The following is an 8,899-nucleotide window of genomic DNA, read 5'->3' on the forward strand; positions in this document are numbered from 1 at the left end:
GAAGGCCAACTAGGTTAGAGTAAGTTTATCAATTCTCGGGCTGAGACCGCTAATGGTCTGCTGGCAAATTAACAAAGTGGATAGCATATGCTAAAATGAGATGGAAAACTATAATCAGTGGTGTAAACTCAAGTTATTTTCAGAACTAGACCTTGTGAGATATATAGGCAGATGAAGTAAGTTCTCTTGTATGGTTCTGGGACCCTCAGGTATCTCAGGCTGTTGGGCAAACTAATAGGAAATAGATGAGTTATCTTCTTGGGCATCACTGAATAGGTGTCTGAATGCTGTCCAAATGGCTGTCTCCAGCCCTGATGGGCCTAGAAGCCTTCATGGCACTTGTGCAAAGCTAGGTCAGAATAATGAGGAACCTAGCAGCCTTTGAAATAGAGGGTACTGGGACTTTTTTTCAACACCATAGGGAGACATTGCCTTAAAATGATTTGCTAAGAATCTCCCTCACTCCTTTGTCATTCACAAGTGCATGTTTTCCACAGAGAACAATGTCCCTATTGTTTATGGAGCGAGGTCTGGAGATGTACTTTAAGGAGGGGGACGAGGGATACAATGGGGGGAATGGGTAGCTCCTGCACTCCCTGTTCTTGGGCCATCTTTTCCTTTTTTGAAGAGAAACTCCTTTTAAATAAAATGTTTCTTCTTAATGAGTTCCCAGTATGACTTTACAAGGCATCCCATCTTCACCTCATAACCCTCCCGCCCATGCTCTCTCTTTGGGTCTGACCTTCGACTCTCAAGGTTCCTTCCATTCTTCTCACCACCCCACCTCCACTTTATATCTCCCCTTACTGCCTTGAAACACCTGCCGGTGGCTACAATAATAATATATCACTTAAATACGTAATTTTAAAAAATGACAGATTCCCCAAAAAAGGAACGGCACTGGCAATGCCCAGATACGTGTCACTTCATCAGAAAGCCTGGCACTGTTCTGCACAGTTTTGTTTTCAGATCACTCACCCAGGTTACAACCGAGAAACTACAAACAATAACATATATTTAAACAAAGCACTCCCCTGGACACAATGCAAAGCAAACCAAGGAAACATCTAGCAAACTAAAGGCACATGCATCAGCAGTAACTCGCTGTATGTTGTAGCAACTCCGTCAATTAATATTATCAGTAAAGTAGCAGTGAAACTTAGAAACTGCAGCAAAAACAATTCCTCTTCAAAAACCATTCCAACCACATTCACCCTGAAACCACCCCCCAAATAAAAAAAAATACAGCAGCAGAAACAATTCTCCCTCAAAACCATTTCAACCACATTCACCCTGAAACATTTCCCCCCCGTAGCAAGTCAGCTTAATAAATTTATATTTGCAGTTTGTATGGTGCTGTAACCACCAATCACTCACTGCACAGGTAAACAAGTGAGGAGAAAACTGCATGGCTCTCGAGCCCCCCACCCCCATGCAAAAAACCGTGTCACCTTAATGCCCACCATTGTTCCACCTAGGGAGCAGCAAATACCAGGACAGAAACATGAGGCTGGGAGTGATGGCTGCTACTGGGCTGTTTTGTCGCACATCAGCAGTGTGGGTCTAGCCTCGCTCTATCCAGTGTCTGCATCAAATTACCTGCCAATGTTCTCAGTGAATTTCCCCAATATGTTGTGAGCTGGGAATTATCATGGAAAGGTCTAGTTTCTCATTTGGCACGGTTACACTTTGCATTGATCCATCAGTTACAGGGAAAAGGCGGTTAAGTCTGTTATTGGTGCAAGAATATGGGGTGCCCTCAACTGTCCCCCAAAAGGAGGTTGGGCAAGCTATTGGTTCGCTCAGCACAACACCAGTTAACAATATCATCATCAGCAAGCATGTTGAATTCATGGGTTTTGGAACCATTGTGAAGTGATAAATAGACAGCTGAAAGGTATTTTATAAAATACATAAATGCTGCCATAATTTCTTTCAAAAACTTGCCTCCTGGAATGTGCATTGACAAACTATTTTATATCTCCAATATCTTAAATGTCAGCACAAGCATTCAATATGTACCACAAAAATATTAAACTCAGAATTAACCCACACAAGCCTCAGTCTTGATACCATTAGAACCCCAATTGCCAGTGTTTAATTTGAGCTGGTGGTTTACGGTGTGGGGCACCAGCATCTATTTTTCTGCCTCACGCATTTACTGCGAGCAAAAGACGCATATGGGAACGACGAGGAAGAGAAACACAAAAAAGCACCACAAAGGGAGAAAGCAGAAAGCTGCTAAAGTGAGCTGAAGGGGCAGGGCGTGGCTGTAAATTGATAATAGAGGCCCAAGATGACTTTAGGGTTACGCTGCCTCACTCAAACATTTAATTGCAGCAGCTGCGTGTTTCAGAGGAGAGCTTTGGGCAATTTTTTTTTTATCAATTAAGCACTGCCTATTGCGGTTGGCTAGGTGGCAGGTGCCATATTTGTCGCACCTGATATATTCCAATACATCAATACATTTTGACATGTCTCAGTTGCAGAAACCTGCCTCAGAAAAGTTGGTGGGGGTTGTGAAGCTTTCAGCACAATTAATAATAATGAAAGTTGCACTACAAGGGGTTATTGTATATGCTGGAATTAACCAGACCACCTGCAAATTGGGCCTAAGTGCTATTAACCCTTTGCAACCATGTAACAAGTTGTACCACCAAAAAACGGTAGAATACACTGGCCATGCAACATACATATCTTTCGATAAGGGAGCAAGGAGAATATTGTTGTGTTAAATCGGAGTTGGCAAGGGATGACTCTTAGGCCAAAAGCATAATGTTAGCAGAAATTAAATCTTCAACCTTTGATTCCCCAGTAAATCGCCAGGAAGTAATACCATTTAACATTTCACCATATGACATGACAACACATGTCATTACAGAGCCTTGACTTAAGGGGCATCATTAATATGGAGAATAATGTTAAATAAGTGTAAAAGTACCAAGCAAACTATAACATTTCATTAAAGAAGCCAAAAAGGGTACTTTAGCCATGAACTATATGCTGATTAGGGTTTTCATCATATAGTAGGTGTACATCCTCTAATTTACCAACACTGTGCTACCATCCTATGAGATGCCTCAATTGAAAATCATTGATTTGCTGCAATCCTAATCCAGGGGTCTATCATCATATGGCAGTTGTGCTGCCATCAAGTAACAAGGGTGTGGTTCAATTTTATACTGGGTGAGTATATCATATAATATATCATATATCAGAGTTGCACAGATACCACATTCCAGAGTGCCATGCTGCCATCAGCACACCTTTGGCATGTAGGTCATGGTGTGCTGGCATTCCACGCTATAGTGGTATTGTTTTTCTACACCAGGGTAGCTGCATCCACCTTAATCCTTGCATGGCCATCTTATCTAAGAGCTCTAGCCCCTTTGTCCTCATACGTGACTGAGGAAGTTAGGACCGGGTGGAGTAGTGTGCTTTGTAGCTGCTCTATCTGGCACTGCAGTTCACCCGTGTTCTGCCTTGTGTGGAGCAACCAGTGTGGTCAGAGCCTGAGCTCACAGAGAGAGCAATCACTGCAGTGCACTGACGTGTGAGTAAACCATCAACTAGAGGGAAGAGCTACTCCACTCATCTGCTTTCCCCTCTGTTTGAGAGGAATTAATGATCATGGGGAGCAAGAGAAAAGGTAAGGAGTGGTCGTGTAAAGTGATTATTTTTGGCTTGAAGTAGCTTTTTAGGAGAAGAGGTCTTGCCGAGGCTTTTCTACTCTTTGGGATGGGTGGAATGTCTATTTCTTGTAGTTATTTGAGGGTGCTGGATGGGACTTCCGCCATCAGTTCATTTATCAACGCAGCAATCTGGCTTTGTGGTGAGCAGGCGATGTGAGGTGGGTTGGTGTTAGCTGGTGTAGCTTTCCTGTGTCAGGTTGTTGGTGAAGGAGTGGAACATTCTACAACCATTTTAGAAAATAGTTTTAGATGGGCTCCGATAGAGTACTGCTTTTGATTGTGTGTAACGTTTTTCACCCCTGGATGCTTTTGCCTATCCTAATTGTTTTTGAGAGGTTCTGCCATTTTCCAGTGAACATGTGCATACTCAAACCTGGTCTGCATTACATTTATCCAATGCCCTCCACGACGGGGAGTTTAACATATATGTTTTTAATCGCCATAGCATGTTGCTTGGCAGAGTACTGTTGTGGGTATTTATGTATTGTATGCCATTTCGCAGAGATTCACGCCCCAAATAAGCATAGGTGGCAGGTGATCTTATACCATGCGTGACACCATCCGCTAGCACTGTTTCTTTAGTCACCATTGCTTTGCATGATGGGACTTGTGGTCCTAGACTGAAAAAACACAGAACTACAAACCCCAAAATGCTGAGCATTGTTGACCAACAAGCCATGAAAACGTGCCAGTCTCACGTATGCCATGGGGTCACTTTGCACGCATAATATGGACAGTGTCAGAGACACTTTTGCAAGTTTCTGAAGGGGCTGTCTGAGTTTTATGGCCAATTTCAAAAGGCAGTGCACTGGAATGTTATAGAAAGAAACAGGCAGCATTATAGTGTCATGAGTGTTAAATATTTTGGTGAAGTGAAAGCTATTTTAGGGCACCAATAGGGAAACAATTGTTTAAGTCTGCTGCGTGTTTTATGTGTGTTACTAGAGATTTTGAGGCCAGCATGTTTGAACTGGCACATTTTATGAGCTGGGCTGGTGTGTGATGTGAGATCTTTGCTCAAGGATAATCTTTGCACACATCCCCAACATTTTAACACGGAAGATGTAGCAAGAAAAAATAATAATTCCAAGGTCCAAAATAGGGATGAAAAAATATGATACACTTTAAAATGCAAACATGTAAATTGCAACATTTCATGTTGGCTTAATTAAGTACATATTATTATTTCACTAAACAGAGGGACATTTATTTAAAGTAATATTTTTTAAACATGAAGCATGCAAAAATACTACCATGTACCCACGATATGGCCACTAGCTACCCACAATGTGTTGTTTTGTCATGTTATACGTTTATATAACTATGTTGTTATTAAACGTAAAGATTATTTTATCCACATAAAAGTGAGGTTTGTGTAAAGTGCGGATCCTATAATTAATTACTTGCATGTGCTCAAAAATTGTATGTTTAAGCAAAATGATGTATAGCAAAGTAAAGCAATGAGCCTTGGAGCACACAATTTGGTCAAGTGGGGAAGCCAGGATGATTTGAATGCAGGGGTGCATTTGCGCAGTTCAGCTAATGTAGAGTTACATCCTTCTCACTTCCATTTAGCGCCAGAGGTCAGTGCTTTGTGTTCACTTATTCAAGTATTGTTATTCAATTAGTGGTAGACTGCAGAGTTAAAAAAAAAAAAAAAACATATCTCACTTTGAATCAAACTAACTTAAAACACAAAAATTACATGTCTGTAGTCAAAAGATTTAAACATGTACTTTTCTGTTTGTTTCACAGATATAAAAGTAAACCAGTGGCAGAGCAAGCCTTACAGGGGCCATGCTGCACTCCGCAAGTGTCTCTTTGAAGAACTGTAACCTAAGGAGACAACTCCTCAGGGACTCAGAGACCAGTCCTTCTTTTGCTAATTATGGTCATTCTTTGTCGCAAATGCCTTCCCTTACCATGTTGGGTCTCTCATGACACAGAGAATGATTTTCACCGCAACAAAGAGGTCTTCCGCTCTCCCCCATAGCTACAGAGCGACATGTTCGGAATTATCCACCCTGCCCCCTCACGATTCCTACGCCCATGGCTGAAATGACAGCTGACTAATCAGTAAAATCTTTTGAGCACAGCTGTAGCACCTAGTGGGGACAAGTGAAGCTACACTTTCCTCCGCCTGGAATGCACCACTGGGCGCACGCGCACTCCTCGAGCTGGCCGAGCAGCACCAGCTGCGTTCGCACGCAGCGTCTGCAGTTATTAATAAAGCACTCGGGATCACCCCACAGCCTTACCCCCAGCGCCAGCCAATGAGAGGAGGCGCCGTCAACCAAGCCCGTGACAGTATGCAAATTAACCATTATTTAATCCAGCCAATGAACACACTCCGGTCTTCTCCTTGGCTCGGGCGTCCCTGGTAACAGGTCCGATGCCAGGATAGCTCCTCCCCGCACTAAGGGAGTCACGTGGAGGGGAAGATGCGGGCTGTCAGATCAGAGCTCCGAGTGCTGCTCGCCGACGCTAGTGAACAATTCATCCTTTTGTTGTCTCTTTGGTACACGCAGCCTTTAGCGAAACCCTGTTTAGTTTACACACTTCGAAGTGTGTCATCGCTGCACTCTCAATGTAAACGATTAATTTCAGCCCTATCTTCAGTTAAGCCTCCTCCCTCTCTCGCCATACATTAGGTTGACACACGAGAAAGTGAACAGACGTTTATAGCGCTGCATTGCAAACTCTCCTCTAGGCACAATGCAATCTAAATCCTACAGGTTATTTGGCTTAGTAGTGACGTGACATTTAATATATTTCTATGCGTGTTTCATTTTAGCATGTGGCGTAACTGCCAGAGCAGCCAGCTGCGTTTCCGTTAAAAAACTTGTAAAGGAAAAATACATTAGGTGCCGAAATGCAATTTGGGAGCCAAGATCACACCGTCTGGGAAAGAAGGTTTTAGGTATGATTTCGGTGGCAAAGTCCACACTAGCTTCTGAGCGCTGGATATTTCCAGCTTCGTTCATTAGCATCTCTCTGAGTTCAGGATGTTCTCCAGTATTTTATACTTGCAGTTCGTTTTTCCCCTTACACAATCGAGTTTACAAGTAAATTCAAAACTCAAGTCCATCAGTGGCTGAATGTGCTACTTAGTCATGGACATGGGAAACTTTCTGCATTTTCTTCCCTAATCTGGAAGATTACTGTACCACGCACAGCTTTGCTCAGCCAGTCTCGCGAAAAAGTATGTGATGGGCAGTGCACCAGGACAAACGACCTCCACTCGCACATGCAAAAAGGGTCTGAAAGGGCGAGAAATATACGTATCTGAAGCTGACTAGAGCCGTCAACAAGGGGGTCGTTTACAAGAAGTAGTGCCAACGTCTCTAGCAGCACAACCTGACCGATGAATGCTGAATTTTCAGAAAACTTTGATAAGTATGCTAAGATTAAAAGATTTGCCAGTTTCCAAGGCAACTGTGGCATTTCTGGTACCTCATATGCACACACTTTGTTGGCTTCTCGAGCTTCATGTCACCACCGACCGCTAACACCCTTCTTGTTTGTTCCACTTAAAGGCTGACAGGAGCCAGACTGATGCTCTCATACTTGGCACAGTACTTTCGTTTTTCTGGTGCTTTACCAGTGGATGGTCTTCTCCTACACTTCTGCTAAGTCCAGGAGTGACCTCCTGCAGCACAGAAGGACGCTCCCTTCTCTTTTCGACTTTCGGAGGAAGCTAAAGACCTGGCTGTTCGACTAGGCATTCCATAAGGCCTATACTCCTGCTTAGTGCCTGGATACACTCACTGGTTATTAGCCACGCTTAACAAATCCATGGAACGTAACAACATAACATGCTACAATGCATTTTCCCACCATGACACACATGAACATTCCACCCAAATGCAGTATACATGCACCTCCAACCATCCACAACTACATTACTATCTGTCACCATCTGTTTCCCACCTGGTGAACAGACACTTCCCCACTTGCTCATCAATGCTGGCTTTGTAGTACTTCATACCACAGACACAGCACACTGCATAACCACACACAAGCAGAGGTCACCTATTTTGCAGAAAAATCCTCATATACTACTCCCCAAAAGCTACAGCACATCAACTTCCTGCACAAGTGAAAGAAGTCTCCATTCTTCCAAAAGGCCACTTGTGCACGCACCATCCAAGAACCCATAAACCGTAATTAAAAAGCACATCACATTTCACCTTAAAGAGAGTCCACCAATATCTCACTATTTATTGCACCCTGTACTTCACTGAAGCATCTAATTCAATGCCATCAACTATTTGGTCACCAAAAACATTGACAAGAAAATGCACTATATAAACTATACCAGGCATGTCACTGTCACTTCTGCATGTCACCATGCAACCTACCCAGCCTGAGCTTCTTCTAAACACTCTCAATCACAAACCTTGGGGACATTCTCACCAACCTCAAAGCCTTCCACTATGTAAAAGCTATTTTTTTGCATATCAGGAAACTCCTCATCTAGGAGCACTGTCGGTATTCCCCCCGAGCCAGTGCCTCCCTCACTCAAGACATTATGCCCAGTCGACTCAAAACAGAACACATCCTCACTACTGGAAAAGGGAAAACAAGACTCCTTTGAATCTTGCCAATTACAATCTTGCCAACTATTTTCCCATCCCACATCTACAATTCATCATTCAGGAACATAATAGAGAAATCAGTGACAAAACAACTGCAAGAAAAAAACAACCACAACCAACTCCTTCATGGCAGCAGACTGATTTCAGAAGTTGTTGCAATACCATGACAGTGATTCATCCAAGTCATGTACTATGCCCCTGTCCTTGATGACAGTAAAGCACACCGCATCCTTGGCTTTGCTAGTTCTCATTCTTAAACGTAGGGCCTTACTTAGTATTTGGCGAACGGAGTTACTCCTTTACAAACATGACAAATATCCTGTCCGCCATATTACGATCTCATAATGGCTTGTGGAGAGCATAATACAGAGGTCGGGATATCTGTGACTTTTGTGATGGAGTAACCCCATGGACTTCAATCCACTAAAAAGCCAGGGGTAGCGGAAGTGACATCACACACCATTTCATCTTTACTTTCAATCACACACACATGCTTACATACACACACACACACACTTTTTAACATAAGCACACTCTCACCCACAAGCATGGTCACAACATACATTTAAATGTGTATTTTTTACTCACCCCAGCTATGAAGCAGGTTCA

The 8,899-nt window shown here is 43.0% G+C and overlaps 1 long non-coding RNA gene across 1 annotated transcript in view; it reads right to left on the minus strand.

The window, feature by feature from the left end:
- LOC138249099 (uncharacterized) overlaps positions 1–5,725 on the minus strand; it is a 97,002-nt gene extending 91,277 nt beyond the window's left edge. The window contains exon 1 of the long non-coding RNA XR_011194715.1: positions 5,615–5,725. This is a non-coding gene — a long non-coding RNA (uncharacterized lncRNA). The remainder of the gene's footprint in view (positions 1–5,614) is intronic.
- Positions 5,726–8,899: the final 3,174 nt, after the last annotated feature.

The sequence above is a fragment of the Pleurodeles waltl genome, chromosome 8 (assembly GCF_031143425.1).
Source record: "Pleurodeles waltl isolate 20211129_DDA chromosome 8, aPleWal1.hap1.20221129, whole genome shotgun sequence".
NCBI lineage: Eukaryota > Metazoa > Chordata > Amphibia > Caudata > Salamandridae > Pleurodeles > Pleurodeles waltl.